This window comes from Ahaetulla prasina, chromosome 12, assembly GCF_028640845.1.
Source record: "Ahaetulla prasina isolate Xishuangbanna chromosome 12, ASM2864084v1, whole genome shotgun sequence".
NCBI lineage: Eukaryota > Metazoa > Chordata > Lepidosauria > Squamata > Colubridae > Ahaetulla > Ahaetulla prasina.
This window is the reverse complement of record NC_080550.1, coordinates 2,618,049-2,639,731: the sequence shown is the minus strand read 5'-3', so window position 1 is coordinate 2,639,731 and position 21,683 is coordinate 2,618,049. Positions and strand designations below refer to the sequence as shown.

Here is a 21,683-nt window from a genome sequence, read left to right as displayed (position 1 = left end):
GACCTGGGGGAGAAAAAAGGGAAAATAACACTGCAGTTCAACCAGGATGTTTTCCTCCCCTTTTCCTCGCAGGCCCCTAATCCAGGCATTGACAGGAGCCTTCCCCGGGGCAGCTGTTTGTCCTCTTTGCGTCAGACGTTTGATCGATGCTCCAGCATGGATCCTGCCGCCTTTGACAACCGAAAAGCTGCCTGCCGATTGACAAACGAGGTGGTGGCTGACAAATTGAAGTGTAGCCTTGACGTTTAGTGTCAACCTTCCGAGCCCAGCAGATAAAAATAGAAACTTCTGGGGGGGCAGGAGGGTGGGGGTGGGGGGTAGATTGGATTCAAAATGTCTGTGCCTGCAATTTGAAAGGGTGGCCCCCTTTTCCACACCCACCCACCCACCAGCTTTTCCAAAACCTTTTCAACTGAGCCTTGGGGGCAAGATGGAGGTGATGTTCTACAGGTTGATTCATCTCCCTGGGATGCAGAGAAGATCGACGTGCGTAGGTGGCTTCGCTTGCTTTTGGGACAGTAGAAGTAGAGTCTCAGTTTTGGGACATGGGAGAGCAAAGTGCAAAAATCTAAGAAAGAGATAGGACATCTACAAGCCCCCACATTATTTCAAAGCAAGAGTAATTCTGCACAGCAGCATTGAAGCTGCAGCCCCAAAACAGGCTTACAGGTTGTTCTCAACTTATAACCATTGGTTTAGTTACACCACAGTTGCAACAGCCTTGAAAAAGGGGGCGTTACAACCAGTCCTTGCACTTATGACCATCCCAGCAACCCCCATGTGATCAAAATTTGGGTGCTCGGCAATTGGCATGCATTGACGATGGTTGCAGGATCCTGGGATCACGTGATCATCATTTGCAATTTTCCCAGCCACTTTCTAACAAGCAGTCAATGGGGTTAACTGATGTTCTGTCTGCCCTACCTTTTTGAAAAAATGAAGTGGGTTGGGCTTTGACTTTAACATGCCTTTAATACCTCTGGCAACTTTTGGACCATAAGAACAGTTCTGCTTGATCAGCTCAACGCTCATCCTATTCCTTTAGTTCAGGGGTCTCCAAACTTGACCACTTTGTGGACTTCAATTCCCAAAATTCCCCAGCCAGCTCTCTTTTCCCCCCACCCACTTTGCTAAAGTCAAGATATATTATGCTTACTGCATACCCACCATCTATTAAGTAAGTTACCATGCATGGTTGGCTGGAGAATTCTGGGAGTTGAAGTCCACCCATCTTACAGCTGGCAAGGATGGAAAATACTGCTCTAGCCAATCGGGTGCCTCTCAATGTTTGCAAATAATAGACAGACCTACTACCCCTCACCTACCCCTACCCAAAAGGTACTTGGAGTAGGCATTCCCAGCCTGGATACCACACTGTGTTTCCTAAATCAGTTGCTCTTGGCAAATTTGCCTTCTGTGAATTGATCCATCTTTCTTTCTGAGCCATTCGAGTTCACAGGTATCCACAAGCGATATGCAACTAAACATCCATTTTCTCAGAAGATGAGAGGTCTCTTTGCAGGTATTATTTTACAGCAGGGTTGATCTTTGGAACTCTCTGCCCCTAGAAACCCTGGCAAACACAACAGTGGCGGCTGTTTTTCTTTTGGCTATCTGCAAAAAAAAAAAAAAAGATAATTAAAAATTCCTTGGATTTTCTTGCATTTTGGAACAGAATCCAATGGAGATCATCTATATCTGGAACCAGAGGATTAGCTCAGCATTTTTACTCAGCAAAATTCTCTTCATTCCTCTTGCCCTGAACAGAAAGCGAAGCACTGCAGAGGGTGCCAATAGCTCTGGCAACGTTCATGCCCTTTTCAGCAATTGGCCTTTAATTGTGAATGCACTGGAAAAATACTATAAACATGTGGGCCTAGTTTAGAAAGATGCTGAGATTAGGGAAAAGCTATTAGACCGAAGGGATAACCCGTTTCGGGTTTCATTGCACAGCCGAATTTTGTGTTTAGCTGCCGCAATCAACATACCAGATAAAGGCCCAAACAAATCTAAGACAGACCAGATCCAAGGAGCCCACATGGAAAGCCCATATCGGAAACTGTCCCTGGAAACTTAAGGGCTAGAAGCATGCGTTGATTTAAACGAAAAGTGGCACTGATGGGAATATGGCATTGGGCAAGAGACCCGGGTCACAGGGTCCTGTATGAACACAAATTTGGTTTCTCCAAATCGGTGGCGTTTGGAAACCTCAGAATTCCTCCAGGGAATTCAGACCGTGAGGTTTTTGGGAGGGGAAACCCTTGACATCTGGAGGACATCCAGGTTAGGAAGGCCCTTGACTTACAATCATTCGTTTAGGGACTCCTTAAAATTATTACGGCGCTAGAAAAAGTGGTGTACCATTGGTCTTTGTAGTTACAACTGTGGCAGCATCCCCCGGTCACGTTTTTAACATTCAGGTACTTAGCAACTGACATGTACTTATGACGGTTGCAGTGTCCCAGGGAAATGGGATCACCATTTATCACCTTCCCAGCTGGCTTCCAACAAGCAAAGACAATGAGGGAAGCCCTTATATACCACTTTACAGTGCTTTTACAGCCCTCTCTAAGTGGTTTACAGAGTCAGCCCCTTGCCCCCAACAATCTGGGTCCTCATTTTACTGACCTCAGAAGGATGGAAGGCTGAATCAACCTTGAGCCGGTTAGGATTGAACTCCTGGCCCTGGGCAGAGCTAGCTTGCAATATGGCATTCTTACCGGGAAGGAAGGAAGGAAGGAAGGAAGGAAGGAAGGAAGGAAAATAGCATTTAGACTTATATACCACTTTACAGTGCTTTTACAGCCCTCTCTAAGTGGTTTACAGAGTCAGCCTCTTGCCCCCAACAATCTGGGTCCTCATTTTATCAACCTCGGAAGGATAGAAGCAGAGGTGGGTTTTAGCAGGTGCTGACCAGTTCTGGAGAACCTGTAGTGGAAATTTTGACTAGTTCGGAGAACTGGTAGTAAAAATTCTGACTGGCCTCACCCCCATCTATTCTCTGCCTCCCAAGTCCCAGCTGATCGGGAGGAAACGGGGATTTTGCAGTAACCTTCCCCTGGAGTGGGGTGGGAATGGAGATTTTACAGTATCCTTCCCCTGCCACGCCCACCAAGCCATGCTATGCCCACTAATACACACCCACAGAACCAGTAGTAAAAATTTTTGAAACCCACCACTGGATGGAAGGCTGAGTCAACCCTGAGATAGTGAGATTTGAACTGCCAAATTGCAGGCAGCTGGCAGTCAGCAGAAGAAGCCTGCAGTACTGCACTCTAACCACTGCGCCACTGCAGCACAAGATATAAGATATAGAAAATAAATGCATCTTGTCTTCAACATCAGAGACAGATGTGACCGGTTGCTTTTCTGCCCCCCTCCTCCCCTCTCGGCAACCCTTCCCATCCCAGCAACCACTGGCTGGAGCCCCTTGGGGGAACCTGGGCACCGGGGAGCCCTGAACTAAAATTTGAACCTCATAGGAAAACGTGCAGTGCCTTGAAACTGAACCCAGGGTGAATTCCTCTAAACGGGCTAGCCCACATGATGCCAGACATACAAGCATCATCAAGACCGGATGATGTCTAGGCAAAAAAAAAAAGAAAAGCCCAGCTTTTGTCTTCATGCTTCAAGAGTTGCTTGTTCAACAGCCCTCACTCCTGGCCCTTGTTCACCTCTGACGTCTGACAAGTAAGTACAAGTCTACACCAGAATCAACAGAGGGTGCTGCTGTTCCTGGGCGAAGTTCACGGTGCTTGACCACTGGCTGAGAAAACTATGCGGCATGCGAAGACGCCTCTTTGCCAGGTGCAGCTTGGAAAATGCCATCCCACTAGTTCGCCATGCCACCGACACCCAGCAGCTGCATTCAAAAGAATGGGTTTTCTTTTGGTCAAAGATTGGCCTTTGCACAATGTTGGAAGAACGCAAAGATGCCCTCCGATGAAATAGAATAGAATAGAATAGAATAGAATAGAATAGAATAGAATAGAATAGAATAGAATAGAATAGAATAGAATAGAATAGAATAGAATAGAATTTTTTTATTGGCCAAGTGTGAGTGGACACACAAGGAATTTGTCTTGGTGCAGATGCTCTCAGTGTACATAAAAGAAAAGATACCTTCATCAAGGTACAACATTTACAACACAATTGATGGTCAATATATCAATATAAATCATAAGGATTGCCAGCAACAAAGTTACAGTCATACAGTCATAAGTGGAAAGAGATTGGTGATGGGAACGATGAGAAGATTAATAGTAGTGCAGATTTAGTAAATAGTTTGACAGTGTTGAGGGAATTATTTGTTTAGCAGAGTGATGGCATTCAGGAAAAAACTGTTTTTGTGTCTAGTTGTTCTGGTGTGCAGTGCTCTATACCGTCGTTTTGAGGATAGGAGTTGAAACAGTTTATGTCCTGGATGTGAGGGATCTGCAAATATTTTCACAGCCCTCTTCTTGATTCATGCAGTATACAGGTCCTCAATGGAAGGCAGGTTGGTAGCCATTATTTTTTCTGCAGTTCTAATTATCCTCTGAAGTCTGTGTTTTTCTTGTTGAGTTGCAGAACCGAACCAGACAGTTATAGAGGTGCAAATGACAGACTCAATAATTCATAATTTAATAACTTAATTTAATTAATTTAATAACGATTAAAAAAAAATTTTGCGCTGAAATGGGCAAACCTACATTGGAATTGAAAGGAATGACAGACTTGGAGTATTACGTATCGTGGGAGAAATGTTCGTACAAATGGATTGAAAACAGAAAAATAAAGCAAGACTCAGACATAGTAGAATTAGGTGAAATAAAATATATAGAGTATAAGAATTTCGTAGTGATATGCTCCCAGGGAGCCGCTATCGCCATGGGGGCGCCATGAATATCTGCGCTGGGTCTGGCGCTGATGCGCCATTTCTGGGGCGTCTGGTGCGCATGCGCAGTTGCAGGTCGGATTTCCGGGGGAGCCGCGGGCGAAAAAGATTGGGAACCTCTGATATAGAGTATAAGAATTTCGTAGTGATATGTCATGTAAAGGGGGATGCAGTGGCTCAGTGGCTAAGACACTGAGCTTGTCGATCGAAAGGTTGGCAGTTCAGCGGTTCGAATCCCTGGTGCTGCCGTGTAACGGGGTGAGCTCCCGTTCCTTGTCCCAGCTTCTGCCAACCTAGCAGTTTGAAAGCACATAAAAAATGCAAGTAGAAAATAGGGACCACCTTTGATGGGAAGGGAACAGCATTCCGTGCGCCTTTGGTGTTGAGTCATGCCAGCCACATGACCACGGAGACGTCTTCGGACAGCGCTGGCTCTTCGGCTTTGAAACGGAGATGAGCACCGCCCACTAGAGTCGGGAACGACTAGCACATATGTGCGAGGGGAACCTTTACCTTTACCTTTATGTCGTGTAAATGGTCACAGTCTTGCCGAAAAAAAATTTTTTGTTGTATTTTTGTATTTATGTGTTTGGTTTTTGTTTGTTTGTTTAAAAATCAATAAAATATTATAATAATAATAATAATAATAATAATAATAATAATAATAATAATAATAATAATAATAATAATAATAATAATAATAATAATAATAATAATAGAATGGATTTTCTGTTGAAGTGCAGCGGAATGAAGCATTCCTAGAAGGAAGAATGTGCTTTTGGAAATGGGCTGCTTCAGGAAATCTTGTTTGGAGGCGATCCTGGTTTTTAGTGAGAGGTTTTCCTTGTTCTTTTGTGGCTTAATCGAGATTAGGAGGGGTCCTTGGTGGTCTCTGAGCTTGGTTGCCTTCTTGCGGATGTTTCTAGCACATCTAGCACTGTTGATGTTACCTTGTTGGGAAATGAAACATCCGCAAGATCGCCAGGCTCAGAAAGCACCAATATTTGTAGCTCAGCTTTGTTCAAACCTGAGCTACAAATATTCTCTTTTAATAATCCAGAGTACTTTGGTCACTTTTGTACCTGGTTCAAATTGTAAAGGGTATGATCCAGGGGAGAAATCTACTTACCTTCCTTACCGACTTGGAAGTATGCATGTTCATCCCATGCGCAGAAGGTAAAAACCACATTATTTCCTGGTTTAAACCAGGAGGTAATGACACCCAGGTGGGTGGGCAGAGCTTTGCTCCACCATCGCTTCTGGATTGCCGAACTGCCGGCCGTGATAGCTACTGGATCATGCAATCCGGTCTGATCCGGTAGCATTTCACCCCTGGTATGATCCAAAGAAACACATTTTGATTTAATTTATCTTGGAATGCAACTAAAACAAAAGAAGGGGTGAATTAAGTAGCTCATTCCATGCGCAGAAGGTAAAAACCACATTATTTCCTGGTTTAAACCAGGAGGTAATGGCACCCAGGCGGGTGGGCAGAGCTTTGCTCCACCATCACTTCTGGATTGCCAAACTGCCGGCCGTGATAGCTACTGGATCATGCAATCCGGTCTGATCCGGTAGCATTTCACCCCTGGTATGATCCAAAGAAACACATTTTGATTTAATTTATCTTGGAATGCAACTAAAACAAAAGAAGGGGTGAATTAAGTAGCTCATTACTGATCATTTAGGTCCTCTGCAGATGCGTATTTTGTAATCATCCTCTTTGGGGACATTAAACATTTCATCTTCTGGAGGTGCCTGCAGTTTTTGGCTGAAACGTTGAGTTAATGTTTCCTGCTGCTACTTGCAATGGGAAAAATGGGAAAATGTGTTTCAAGGACAAACCAGAGAACTGTTTTGGGCCATGAGAGTCATTTCCAGATGGAATCTGCATGAGTTTGTTTCTCTTCAGTCACTTGATCTACTGGAAACTGTAGAGGAGGAAAGAGGTTGGGGAGATGACCTCATCTTGGAGACCTCTCTTGGCTGCACTAAGTCAATGGAAGAAGGAGAAGAGGACCATGCCAAGTGGGTGGGCTGTCCCACCGATTGCTGGTTGGGACAGCCAGAGGGAGGATCTGAGTGATAAGGCTGAGGACCTCTGAATCATCTTCTCCAAAGCTAGATCATGCTTGGTAGTGTCCTATTTATCATGAAATGATTGTCAACATTTTTATTTAAGGGCAGGATGAAGCACATATGGTCACGTCTAAGCCAAGTTATATTTGGAACCTTTGCTCTACAAGGCAGTTCTTTTTTTTTAAACTTTTTTATTGTTTTATTGTGATACACAATCTGACAAACACACAACATACAACATATAAATATCTCCTATTTTTAAACAATGTTTCTTAGTGGTCTTTCACTTTTATACCTTTCCCCCATATCTCACTTATTATTTTATTTTCTTTATTTTCCCATTTTCTTTATTTACATTAAAATATCTAATACTACTAGCTTAACTTTTCTAGATTCTTTTATATTTATTACTCACATATTGTACATTTCTAATTTCTCTCCTTTATTTTTTTCCCTTTATTTCTAGTCTCAAGCCATTCATACCATTTGTTCCAGACTGTATAATAATCTGTCTCTTCTTTCTCTTTAATTTCTTGTGTTAACTTGTCCATTTCGGCACATTCTAAAACGTTCCCTATCACTTCTTCACCTGTTGGTGTCTTTTCCTGTTTCCAATTTTGTGGCTATAAGGCAGTTCTTGAGTTACAACCATAATGGGGCCTGCCCATAGCAGTCCTAAGTCATAAAGGTTGTTAAACAGATTGGTCATGTGACCAAGCCATTTTTAGCCCTCTCTCTCTCTCTCTTTTTGCAGCGGTTGTTACATGAACTTGGCTGTCGTAAAAAAGTTCATTGAACGCTGCAGTCATTAAGCAAACCCACCGTTTGTCATGGCACGGTTTTGACATAAACTGGAAGTAAGTGCCAATTTTTGATAAAACCATCGTAAAACCTCTCGCCTGACTGCAGGACACTGCAAACAACCACAAATGTTACCGTGTGGTTGAGTGTTGGAACTTAGATCCAGGTGGCACATTCCTTTTTTTGGGTCCATCGTAACTTTGAATAGTCGCTAAGCAACTGGTCATAGATCAAAGATTATCTGTACCCAAACGGAAAAAAAACCACAGGTTAGTCAGGTAGGTATATACACACATATATTTCTTTTAGTAAAGTTTGATAGCCCATGTTTAAGTAATGGAATAGAATAGAATTTTTTTTTTTAGTGGCCAAGTGTGATTGGACACACAAGGAATTTGTCTTGGTGCATATGCTCTCAGTGTACATAAAAGAAAAGATACCTTCATCAAGGTACAACATTTACAACACAATTGATGGTCAATATATCAATATAAATCATAAGGATTGCCAGCAACAAGTTATAGTCATACAGTCATAAATGGAAAGAGATTGGTGATGGGAACTATGAGAAGATTAATAGTAGTGCAGATTCAGTAAATAGTTTGACAGTGTTGATGGAATTATTTGTTTAGCAGAGTGATGGCGTTCGGGGAAAAAACTGTTCTTGTGTCTAGTTGTTCTGGTGTGCAGTGCTCTATAGCGTCGTTTTGAGGGTAGGAGTTGAAACAGTTTATGTCCAGGATGCGAAATATTTTCACGGCCCTCTTCTTGATTCGTGCAGTATGGTGCTCTGATTCAGCGCTGGGGGAGGGGTATGTTTTGGCTAGCAAATAAAATCAGCTGAAATAAAATAGGTAAATAAATAAAATCCTCCCCCTCCCAATCTTAATCTATATATATAAAAGCAAAATCCACTCATGCCGTAATCACGAAATCTCCAGAACCATAAAGCCTACAAACTTGAAATTTGCCACGTATGTTCCTCTTAGCTTCTAGGTGCTCACTAAGAAAGGATTTTTCGAAATGACCATCAGATCATTAGTGTTTCCTATATTATTATAACATGGTCTGATGCTAAGGAGTTCTACTCCCCCTCCCCACCTGAAACGAACTCTGTTCCAACTGCCAGTTGTTTTATATTAACACACTCTGACACTACCCCTTTGCTAAACGAGGCGTGGGTGTGGCTAGCGCATGACTTATCTGGCCTGCGGCCTGAGACACTCTACTCCCCCTCCCCCTCTGTTCCAACTGCCATTTGCCTTATATTAATACGCTCTGGTGCTACAGAGTTACACATTCTACATTAAGTTTAAGGTGTAAGTGTCAATTTATCACGCCCGATCACATAGTTTCGTAGCAAAGCATGGGCGTCCAGCTTGTATATTTATAAAACAGAAACAGAAAGGGAAGAAGAGAGGAAAGAAGGGATGATAGAAAAAGCCTTGATATTTTTTAGCATTCAGGACATTTTCTAATTCTAGTATGCGCTCTTGTGAGCTTTAGCAGATCAAAACACATCTATCAACGTGCCCGCACTCATGTTCTTAAGCACAGATCGTAAAAGGCCAGACAAGTTAGTCCTTTGTGACTGCCAATAGACGGGCGCTAAGAAAAGTTAAGAGAGTTGGTTGACCAAAGAGGAAATTGACAATTGTGCCATCCATGAATTGTAGCTAGAAATCTTAAGATTTCACCCTTGGTCTTCTCCATTTCTGGAGTCCTTGCTTTGGAAGCAGAGTCACTCCTGGAAACTGCAAACAAAATCTTTCTTGCCAGAAGATATGAAGTCAGAGTTTTTATAAACAAGAGCTGTCTATTTTAAGAATCCAGCAATGGCTCCACAAAGTAGTAACGCATTAATATTGCATTATTAGAGTAACAATTTCCCCAGGCAGATGTTCTTCATTTATTTATCATAACGACCCCCCCTCCCACAAAAGGGCTGGTTGATTAGACATGGACAGAACAATGTAAAAACATATTCAGATTATTGCTGTTGTCGAATCTGGAGCCGGGTGCAATCAATTGATTAGCTTGACAGTAACCAAGGATGCCTTTTAAAATAAAAATGGAATGATGAGAAGATAATTCTTTCATAAAAAGCCGCTATGTCACCCAGTGACAGTTTTTCCTCCCAGTTGAGGTCACCGTGGTTGGATAGACATAGCTGAGATTTTTAAAAATATCTATGGATGATCAAATAAGCTTAACGCCCAGCCCAGAAATGTGACACTCTATGGGTCCTTTTGAAGGACCTACTCAACTTCAAAGCAGAGAAGCATGCTTAATTCTATGGTGGTTTCGTGGAAATTCTGCCAGCCGTGTATGTATTTGAGATCTCAAAGAAGATTTACTGAATCAGGAAGCCAATCTAAAGAAGCAAATTCTGAGAGAAGGGTGAGGATGCTAAGAGCACCGCTGGCCGCCAGCTGAAACCGAGTGAGTCCTGAGATTGGAGCGAGATTAACATTGTGTCGTTAGATACAATAAATGATAAATTCCTGACTGGAATTTATCAATCTTCCCAACAGCTTCATTTGCAGAAGCAGCTAGCAATGGAAGGGTGGCCTTCTTTGTAGGTTCCTTTGGATTCTACATGGAGGCCAGGGTGAGGAAAAAATCAGTGGCGAAATCCAATTTTTTTTTTTACCACCAGTTCTGCGGGTGTGGCTTTGTGGGTGTGGTTTTGTGGGTGTGGCAGGGGAAGGGTACTGCAAATTCTCCATTCCCACCCCACTCCTGGGGGAAGGATACTGCAAAATCTCCATTCCCACCCCACTCCTGGGGGAAGGATACTGCAAAATCTCCATTCCCACCCCACTCCTGGGGGAAGGATACTGCAAAATCTCCATTCCCACCCCACTCCTGGGGGAAGGATACTGCAAAATCTCCATTCCCACCCCACTCCTGGGGGAAGGATACTGCAAAATCTCCATTCCCACCCCACTCCTGGGGGAAGGATATTGCAAAATCTCCATTCCCACCCCGCTCCTGGGGGAAGGATACTGCAAAATCTCCATTCCCACCCCACCCCTGGGGGAAAGATATTGCAAAATCTCCATTCCCACCCCGCTCCTGGGGGAAGGATACTGCAAAATCTCCATTCCCATCCCACCCCTGGGGGAAGGATATTGCAAAATCTCCATTCCCACCCCGCTCCTGGGGGAAGGATACTGCAAAATCTCCATTCCCACCCCACTCCTGGGGGAAGGATACTGCAAAATCTCCATTCCCACCCCACTCCGGGGCCAGCCAGAGGTGGTATTTGCCGGTTCTCTGAACTATTCAAAATTTCCGTTACCGGTTCTGTAGAACCTGCTGGATTTTTCCCCTGAAAAAAAATATCCCCCATAGGTAATCTTGTTCTCCTGTTTTAAGAGCGCATTGCCAAAACAGTCCAGTTTGCATCATTGCTGCCTATAACAACTGGCTGGCAGGCTCTGCCGAATGGATAGCCAAGACTTGTTAAGTAGCTGCTGGGTTGCAATCCAGAACCCTGGGCTGGAATCTCTTGGCAATCCGACTTCCCCATAGCCTCTTCTTGGCTCAGGGCCTGCCTTCTACAAATGTTCTCAATCGCTTGCTTTCACGGCCATTAAAGAAATCAAGAACTTTTTTCCCCTCCTCCTCCTTTAAAAAAAAAACAAAAAACACCAGAATCAGAACTCCGAAAGGAAATGCAAATTTAGATCAGGGTCAGAGGCATACAAGGGCTCTGTAACTCCAGCTTCCTTTGATGGAAAGTCTTGAGAATTTTCCAAGGAACTGAAAAGCCGAGACTTGAAGCTGAATGCTAGGAGAGTCTCTCTCTCTCTCTCTCTCTCTCTCTCTCTCTCTCTCATCCCCCTGGTTGTTTCTTGAGGCTTGTCGAGGGCACCAAGGAGGACAATTATCTGCCCAAAGGACATGTTCTAATTTAGAAGCCTAGAGTATCTACTTAAATCGTGAGGAGCTGGAGTCTGCTGGACAGCTTAAATACCTGCTTTTCCTGCTTCTCACCTTAGATAACCTTTGTCTTCAAACTGGAATTGGACAAAGCTGCTGGACGCAGTGAGAAGTTTGAAGCCACGTTGCAATTCTGCTGCTTAACAAGGATGTTTCTCCCCTGCCCGTTTTTCTACTATACATATTCCATGCAGTCAAATACAAACACCATCATTTCATTTTATTTTCTAAGAGGGTGGAAACAAAGCTTCAAGTTTCTCATAGAAGAAAGAGGAGGAGGAGGAGGAGGAGGAGGAGGAGGAGGAGGAGGAGGAGGAGGAGGAGGAGGAGGAGGAGGAGGAGGAGGAGGAAAGGCCAAGAATATGTGGGGAAGATAGATAGATAGATGATAGACGTTAGATAGGTAGGTAAGTAGGTAGACAGATAGATAATAGTTGATAGAAGATAGATAGACAGATGATAGATAGATAGATAGATAGATAGATAGATAGATAGATAGATAGATAGATAGATAGATAGATAGATAGATAGATGATAGTTGATAATAGATAGATAGATAGATAGATAGATAGATAGATAGATAGATAGATAGATAGATAGATAGATAGATAGATAGATAGATAGATAGATGATAGACAGACAGACAGATAGCTGACAGATAGATGATAGTTGATAGAAGATAGGTAGATGATAGATGATAGAAGATCATCAATAGATGATAGATAGATAGATAGATAGATAGATAGATAGATAGATAGATAGATAGATAGATAGATAGATAGATAGATAGATAGGTAGATAGGTAGATAGATGATAGTTGATAATTGATAGATAGATAGATATGGATGGGCGGACAGAGATGAGAGAGAGATGAGAGAGAGAGAAGAGAGATATGAGGATGTTGATCTTGGAAAGGAAAACATTTCTTCCTGATATCCTTCTATTAAAGAAAAAGGTTCCAGAAATCACCTTAAACACTAGATAAATATCTACTTTGAAGCTGGTTTTCCCCATCTATGTACCTCCAGTTGTCTTTGGAAGAGGGCTAGCTGGTAGGAGAAATCACCTTCCTTGATAAACTCCCATTGGCTGAATTTGTACAACACACTCAGCCCCAAACAAGCCCAATTCCTTTTCGCTTCACATCCTGCCTGACCCAGCCAAAGTCCTTTCTGAAGGTTAAAAGCCGATGTCCCCTGAAATTTACCCCCAACTCTGGAATTTTGTCTCCTCCTTTTGAGTCCCCGTTTCACACAAAAAAAACATTAAGCGAGCAGGAGCCTAGAATCGCGTTGAACTCCTCTTACAATCTCTTGGCGATTTTGAACTTCAGAGCAGCCCAGCTGGGTTTGCCAGCCCCACCAAACCACAAACCATAGCTAATAAATCACAATGGTTGACCTTAGACAACATGCTAAGCCAAAACAAGCAAACCACATCACATGGAACAATCCGGTCCCCACAGCAGACGACGACATGATGCGGTTCGGTTGGCTTTCAAGTTGTTGGCGCAATGTTTGGCCGGGGTTTTGAATTCTTTAGGATCCCTTTTATTGTCCTGAATGATGTTCGCGATTGCTTTTAACTTCAGCATCTGCCTTTCACCTAGACTCTGCCTAGATGGAGGACAGCAGAGAAACTTCATAATGAAATAGAAATAAACCCTGACTCACACAGCCTTACTATCCCATTCGACTTAGAACAGTTCATTTAGTGACGGTTCACACTTATGACCGTTGCAGCATCCCCCCCGGTCAAGTGATTTCGGATGCCTGGCAATTGGTTCATACTTAGGACGGTTGCTGTGTCCCAGGGTCATGTGATCCGCTTTTGCAACCTTCTGACAAGCAAAGTCAACGGGGGAAACTGGATTCACTTAGCGAACATGTGACCAATTTAACAACTAATTTAATAACAATGCACCAAGACAAATTCCTTGAGTGTCCAATCACACTTGGCCAATAAAAAATTCAATTCTATTCTATTCTATTCTATTCTATTCTATTCTATTCTATTCTATTCTATTCTATTCTATTCCATTCCATTCCATTCCATTCTATTCGAATTCTTTTCTATTCTAAGTGATTCTAAGTTTGTTAAGTGACTCGCTTAACAAACATGGCAAGAAAAGTCGTAAAACGGGGCCAAAACTCACTGAACAACTTGCCTCGCTTAACAACATAAATTCTAGGCTCCGTTGTGGTTGTAAGTCGAGGACTATCTGTACTGCCTTAAGTTTTAAAGAGGAGGGATGTTACTAAAATAGAAGATTTAGTTTGAATGGAAAAGGAGCTAACATGATAATGCTTTAAAATGGAATAAACGTTGGAGAACTCTCTGGGGGGCTATTAACCGTGCCTTGAAAATTGAAATTTCCAACTCCAGAAACAGTATATCTTTAATAGAAGAAATATGATTCCAATGTGTTTATTGCATAAATTTATAGTTAGGCAGGAAATCCTCCACGAGTGAAAACCATCTATCTCTGCAATGCCAGAAACGTGGGCCTTGGGAGGAGAGCTGGGATTTCCTTCTGTCTTCATTCTTTCCAACTCACTTTAATCAAGCTTCTATTTTCTCTTCTTTCTTTCTTTCTTTTTATTAATTTCCTTTCCTTTTCTTTTCGCCAAAAGAACCCCCGGGGTGGCTTGAGTTTTATTTTTCTTTCAGACAGCGCTTTGCACCAAAAAAGAAAGAAAAGAAAAGAAAAGAAAAGAAAGGAACAAGAAGAAAAGAAAGCAACAGCTTCCTTTCATGCATGCATCTGTGACAATTTGTTGAGCGGGTATCAAAAAGAATTTAAAAAAATAAATTAAAAAAAGCCCATCGGCGCTCCAGGGCTGCTCCGTAGCCTGCCAAGTTCATGGTATGAACTGGATATTTTGAGCCAAAGTCTTACGCATCGTGTCATCAAGGGATCACGTTTACAAATAAGATTAAGAAGTGATATAAAATCACTCTAAAGGGAGATAACTCACTCGCTGGCACAGAGCTAAAGACCGAATTGATCTCTTGGCATCGGCGAGCTCGTTGCCATCTGCCAATAACACCCAGCAATTAGTCAGAATTCTGGTACATGGTGTTTCTTTGCCAGCATCCTCACGAAATCAGGCTCTGCTCCTCTTACAAAGCCAACTTAACCCCTGTGGGGGCGGGCAGTTCGTTCAGAGGCTGGGTGGGGAAAACATGCAATGGAAAAATGGGTAGGAGCTTTTGGTGTAAAACAAAGGAGCCAGATTTTTTTTTTATCATTTTGCTAGCAGAAAAGGCCCTGTCACTTGTTCTCGTACACAATTACACATACGTACTGTAGGAGAAGAGCTGGCACAGCTGGGGCAGAGTTAAGCAAGTCATCAGCTTAGAGTCATTCCATTCCCGCAAGCAACACAAGTCCAATCCGTCTTGAATTCTGTTGAATCTTATCTGGAGCCAATTTAGCATTGAAGTTTAGTTGAGAAGAACTGGGACAGCGAGGGGCGGAGTTAAGTGGGACATCAGCTTACAGTCATTACGTTCCCACAAGCAATATAAATCCAATCCCTCTTGAATTCCGTTGAACCTTATCTGAAGCCAACTTGGTATTGAAGTTTCATTGACCAGATTCCTGTGTATAGAGCAATAAACCTTCTGAACTGCAACGTAATGTATAGTCCTGATCCTTTGCGCCTGACCCCAAAAAGACAAATACTATGGCTTGTGACGTCATTGGGTTGAGATGGAATCCCAAAAGATGGAAGTTAGCTTCATTTAATTGGATTGTTGTTATTTGCAGTCATGAAGTAAAGGTCTCTCTCTCTCTCTCTCTCTCTCTCTCTCTCTCTCTCTCTCTCTCTCTCATCCATATCTATCTATCTATCTATCTATCTACCTATCTATCTATCTATCTATCTATCTATCTATCTATCTATCTACCTACCTACCTACCCATCCATCCATCTATCCATCCATCCATCCATCCATCCATTCATCCATCCATCTCTCCGTCCGTCCGTCCATCCACCCATCCACCTACCCATCCACCCACCCACCCATCCACCCATCCCTCCCTCCCTCCCTCCATCATCTATCTATCTCAGGGGTGTCAAACTCGATTTCATTCAGGGCTGCATCAGGGTTGTGTTTGACCTCAGGGGGCCGGGGTGGGCATGGCCAGGTGGGTGTGACCAGCTCAATGTCACTCATCTCAGGGGCGCCTGTGGAGGCCCAAGAGCTCTGCCAGTGAAAACAAGCTTCTGAGCTCTGTTTTCAGCTGCAACAGCCTCCTGCAACCCTCTGCCAGTGAAAATGGCCACACGCAGCCCTCCCAAGCTCAGTTTTTAGCTGGCAGAGGCACCACGGGATGGCCTTTTGCTGTTTCCAGGGCGGCCCAGCAGGCCAGATCTAAGCACCCTGCAGGTCAGATCCAGCCCCCAGGCCTTGAGTTTGACACTCCTGATCTATCTGGTTGTTAGGAGTTGAATAGGACTTCATGATTTCCACTTAGAAAAAGCTTCCTAAGCAACAAATCTAAGCTGCAAGACCACAGAACTTGCTATTCCTTCTTTCTTTTTCTCTCTTGCTTCTAAAACACTTTCCCCCACACACCCCAAAAAAATTCCACCATTACATTTTGGTTACCCACAGTGCCACCTGCTGTCTGGACCATCACTCAGGCTCTTTCAAATGGTGCTGCCATCCATCCCATTGTGTGTAGTGTTATAGAGAGCCTCAATCGTGTGTCGGAATGCCATGGTATTTTGACTGCAGTTTTGTTTTCAGAATTCAAAGCTTCCTGGGAGTTGGAACAATTTGGCGTAAGGACAGGATGGCGAGAGGGTACTCTTTCCCCCCCCCCCATATCCTCTCTTTCCGTGGTGTCATTTTCATCTCTACCTCCTTTCATCCAGAGGAACAAACAGGGAAAGATGCTCACCCCTCATTACGTCCACGAAGACTCAATCATCCAGGCCAAAGGTGTCCAAAGCTGACCTATTGACAAGCCATTTTGGGGAGAACGCCTGAAGTTGGTGTGGCAAGGGTTGGTTCCTTGCCGGGGTGAAATGCTCCCGGTTCGGACCGGATCATGTGATCCGGTAGCAATGGCGGCGGATGGTTCAGAGAACCGGTAGCAAAAATCCCTAGCCCCCCCGCCCATGCCCAGCTGAGCTACGTGATCATCAGAGGTGTTTTTTTTTTAAACTTTTAAAAGCATTTTTTCTTCGGCCGATAATGATGATCGCATGGCTCAGCTGGGATCGTCAGAACCTTTAAAATGCATTTTTTTCTACAACCTTTTCAGCCAAAGAAGTTGTAAAAAAATGCTTTTAAAAGGCTTTGACGATCCCAGCTGAGTTGCCTGATCGTCAGAGGCTTTTTTTTTCTTTTAAAGGCAAAAAAAAAAAGTTTTTAAAAGACTACAAAAGCCTCCAACAACCAGGGCAACTCTGCTGGGGATCATCAGAGCCTTTTAAAAGCAATTTTTAAGAACCTCTTCGGCTGAAGAGGTTGTAGAAAAAATGCTTTTAAAAGTAAAAAAAAAAAAAGTGAAAATTTGAGTTCGAGAAGATGGACTGTAATTTGAGAAATGGACTTATGAAATTTGAAGGAATATACAAGTGGGGAAAAAAAATTGAATTTGAGAAGATGGATTAATTTTAAAAATGGATTGTAAGAAGAAGTAATATGTGAAGTTGGTATTGCTTCTTTTCTTTTTTTCTTTTTATTATTCTTTCCTATCTCTTTATTTTTATTGTGAGGGGATCTAAAGTTTTAAATTTTTAAAGGTGGGAGGTTATGTATATTTTGTATACTTTAGCTTGTGATTGTTGGTCATAATACCCGGTATTTGCTCTGGGAAGTCTGGGGGAAGGGGAGGAGGGGAAGGGGGAAATGATACATGGATTGATTATTAATGTACAGTAATTTTGAAGATATGAAAATAAAATTTAAAATGATATTGGGGATGCTCGATTGCCATTTCAGAAAGAAAAGGAGAGAGAGTAGAAGGAGGAAGAAAGTAGGTAGGAAAGAGTAGAGAAGGAGGAGGGAATAAGAAGGTTAGATAGGGTAAGAAGGGAGGAGTGGAGAAGGAGGAGAGGAAGTAGTTAAGTGAAGGAGATGAAGGATGTGAAAGTAGTAGAGGGTAGAGAGGGAGGTTGTGAAGAAAGGAAGTGGCAATCGGGCAGGCCTGAATCAGTAATAAATGAAAATTAATGATTAATGATGGATAATAGTTTGCACATAAATATGATGTTGGGAAATGGAAATAAAAATTATTTATAACAAAAGTAAAAAAAAAAGTTGGTCACACCCACCCAGTTACATTACCCCCCCACCAAGCCACGCCCACAGAACCGGTAGTAACAAATTTTACATTTCACCCCAGTTGGTACTTTCCAACGACTGCCTGCCTAATTTATTTTTTTACCCTGGTGAACGTAGTTGCTCGGATGAGCAACGAAATGTCTCAGATGAACGAAGTTTGATCCAGTTGCCACGATTCAACCTTTAGACTTGCTCGCCCCTTGAAACTCTGTGAGTGGAAAAGCCATTGGAGGTGAACTGAAGCCAAAGGAACAAGAGAGAAAGGATCTGCTCACAAGCAAACACATGTACACACACCCATTCATGCACAACCTTTGCCAATTTCTGTCCAGATTATTTAGAGCTTTCCAAAGAAGAAAAACCTGAAATGAAGGTTGTTTTGACTGGTATCGATTGTTGCCTATTGCTGGTAATCACAGCAACCTATTACTTGCCTTGTCTTTAGAGCTGTTTAATCCCCAAGCCATACAATCCTGGTCCCGTTCCATCATCTTTTACAGTACAAGGACACCTCCCAAAATTTTATCAGGTTTTGATGAATCATTCACTTCTTTACATTTTTTTAAAAAATTGCAGACGATGGAGAAGCATGGAAGGGCCAAAGTCTAAATAAGTAAGTAAGAAGATGGAGACCTTCCTAATTTTTCTTTCTTTCTTCTTTTTTGGTTAATCCCAGAATCTTTTGTGATTTTTATTTCTCCTGCGTTTGAAAGAAAAAGCCGAGGCAGATGTCAGAATGAGCTTAGGAAATAATAAAATACATGCATTATATTATAAAAAAATTTAAAAAAAAACCACAGGAGGAGAACATCTGAACCCTGCCAACTAGGTTGTTCAAGGCATTGCAAAACCTCGGCCTTGTTAGCTTGCAGAACTGGCCTGCGACACTTTCTTCTTTGGCCTATGACTCCAAGGCGGTAGAGATTCCTTGTGAATAATGAAGTGGGAAGGTCAAGAGAAGGGTAGCAAATGAAAGGTGGGACATAAAAGCCAGCAAGGGATGACCTCACTTCTTGGAGCTCTCTAGAAATGAGGGGTTGGTGGGGCCCGAAAGTGAGGAAGAACCCGGCTAGAACAAAGATTGCATCAGACTTGGCTTTCTTCTTCTTAAAAGAATCAAAGTGTTGGTGATTTGGAACAGAGCAGAATAGAATAGAATAGAATAGAATAGAATAGAATAGAATAGAATAGAATAGAATAGAATAGAATAGAATAGAATAGAATAGAATTTTTATTGGCCAAGTGTGATTGGACACACAAGGATTTGTCTTTGGTGCAGATGCTCTCAGAGTACATAAAAGAAAAGATGCATTCATCAAGAATCATATGGTACAACAATGATAGTCATAGGGTACAAATAAGCAATCGGGAAACAATCAATATCAGTATAAATTGTAAGGATACAAGCAACAAAGTTACAGTCATAAATGGAAGGAGATGGGCGATGGGAACGATGAGAAGTAGTGCAGACTTAGTAACTAGTTTGACAGTGTTGAGGGAATTATTTGTTTAGCAGCGTGATGGCGTTCAGGAAAAAACTGTTCTTGTGTCTGGTTGTTCTGGTGTGCAGTCCTCTATAGCATCATTTTGAGGGTAGGAGTTGAAACAGTTTATGTCCAGGATGCAAGGGGTCTATAAATATTTTCACAGCCCTCTTTTTGACTCGTGCAGTATACAGGTCCTCAATGGAAGGCAGGTTGGTAGCCATTGTTTTTTCTGCAGTTCTAATTATCTTCTGAAGTTTGTGTTTGTCTTGTTGGGTTGCAGAACCAAACCAGACAGTTATAGAGGTGCAGATAACAGACTCAATAATTCCTCTGTAGAATGTGAAGCTGTAAGGTCAAAGGGAGGAAAGAGAAGAAGGATCCCACAAAACCTGGAAGCCCACAGAAGGTAGAACTTCAGGGATATCTCCTAGAAGAATCCTGCTCCTTATCCAATAGTACAAATGATGAATGGAAACTTTTCTATATTTCTTAATGATTTCCATATTCATTCATACATTAAGCAGAAGAACAAAGATCTTGTCCCAAAGATTCCTTGAGGTCATCAAAGGATATAAATCCTTCCATCCTCCATCCATTTAGTCAGAACTGAAGAAGCTTCCTGGATGAGAAGCAAAATGCCTCCAAGGAAAAACAAAGTCCAGTTGTCTTTTGGAAAAGTGCATTTGGATCAACCATGACCCGGATGGCTGAGACTCTCCATAGACATGAACTCAACCATTAGCACTCTGTGCATGGAGAATTTTGAAAGTCCAAGCACGCATGATACCCCAGCCAGGTCCCACCTACCCCAATATAGTAGAGAAGACTTGGGTTTCAGTTAATCCAAAAGACTTTGAGGGGTCTTGGGTCTTTTTGTCTGACACAAAAACTAGATTTCTGTTTTTTGTTCAACGTGTCACCGAAGTCTTCTGAGAGATTCTTGGAGATGAGCTGGTTCTTGATGGACTTAGCCAATGCATTTGAGAGGGGAAAGATGATCTCAAGTCTGTCCAGGGCATCAACTTCAGCTTGGCATCAATATTTCTGCCACCAAAAACCCTTTTCCAAAGCTTCAGTAGATTGTTTTCATCTCGTAATCATGGCCAATTATACCCCAACCTCATTAGCTCTGCCTTCCTCCAGTTCAATGCATAAACATTCTGCAAATTAGCAATCAGCATAAAGCTGGCTTTGGGGAGGGATCATCCGATACAGCGCAGACACAGATGGACGTGCATCCTTCAAAACAAACATACCTGTGGACCATCACACGTGAATTTCTTCCATACTTTTCTCCCGTAGTTGGAATGACTCAAATAACAGCCCCAGAGGGCTGCACAATTGGGCACTTTGGGAAGAGAATAGCTGAAGTGGCAATACTATAAGATGCTTTCCGTGAAAATAAGATGCTTCTTTCTTAGAATAGATATACAACATCAGATTGCATTTTAAGAATACTCATATGAATTCAACAAAACAGAATTAGGGAACTAAAAGTTCCTTTTGCTGGGATCCTTATCTTTCTTTTAAAAGGTCAAATTTAGTAACTAAACTCTCTTCTAATTTCTTTTTGTCCCCATCCCCATCGCCCTCCACCTCCCTCTTCCCCCCTCCTCTTCTTATCCTCCTCCTCCAGGAAATCCTTGTGGTTTTTCTATTTTAATATGCATTAAAATGTGTATTAAAACTGATCTACTTGTTCAATGATAGAGGAATTTATTTCCCCACGTAATGCAACTCTTAAGGTGATAAGGGACCTTATTATGTCCAGTTAAAAAAAATAGAATAACAGAGTTGGAAGGGGCCTTGGAGGTCTTCTAGTCCAACCCCCTGCTTAGGCAGGATACCCTACACCACTTTTTATCCAACATCTTCTTAAAAACTTCCAGTGTTGGAGCATTTGCAACTTCTGGAGGCAAGGTCCAGCAATGATGGCTCGCCAAGTTGCTTCGGGGGTAATAAATCTGTTGGTCTTTCTGGTATCACAACCTTGTGGTCGCTGAAGCTTTGGATGAAAACAGAAGCAGGTTTGATGTTGAGTATCTCTGCAGTCCTGAAAATTTTAGCTGGTCACTGTTATTGAGAGAACAAACTGCCCTACTAAATATTGCTTGTGGATAAAAATTACCTTTTCCACTTGATACCATCACAACTTCATCAAAAGGGACCTGAGGTACTATCCTCCTCAA

At 42.4% G+C, this 21,683-nt stretch overlaps 1 long non-coding RNA gene across 1 annotated transcript in view; it reads right to left on the bottom strand.

Annotated features, from left to right (window-relative positions):
* Positions 1-328: 328 nt before the first annotated feature.
* LOC131184072 (uncharacterized) overlaps positions 329-21,683 on the bottom strand; it is a 67,147-nt gene continuing 45,792 nt past the window's right edge. The window contains exon 4 of the long non-coding RNA XR_009151907.1: positions 329-1,614. This is a non-coding gene — a long non-coding RNA (uncharacterized LOC131184072). The remainder of the gene's footprint in view (positions 1,615-21,683) is intronic.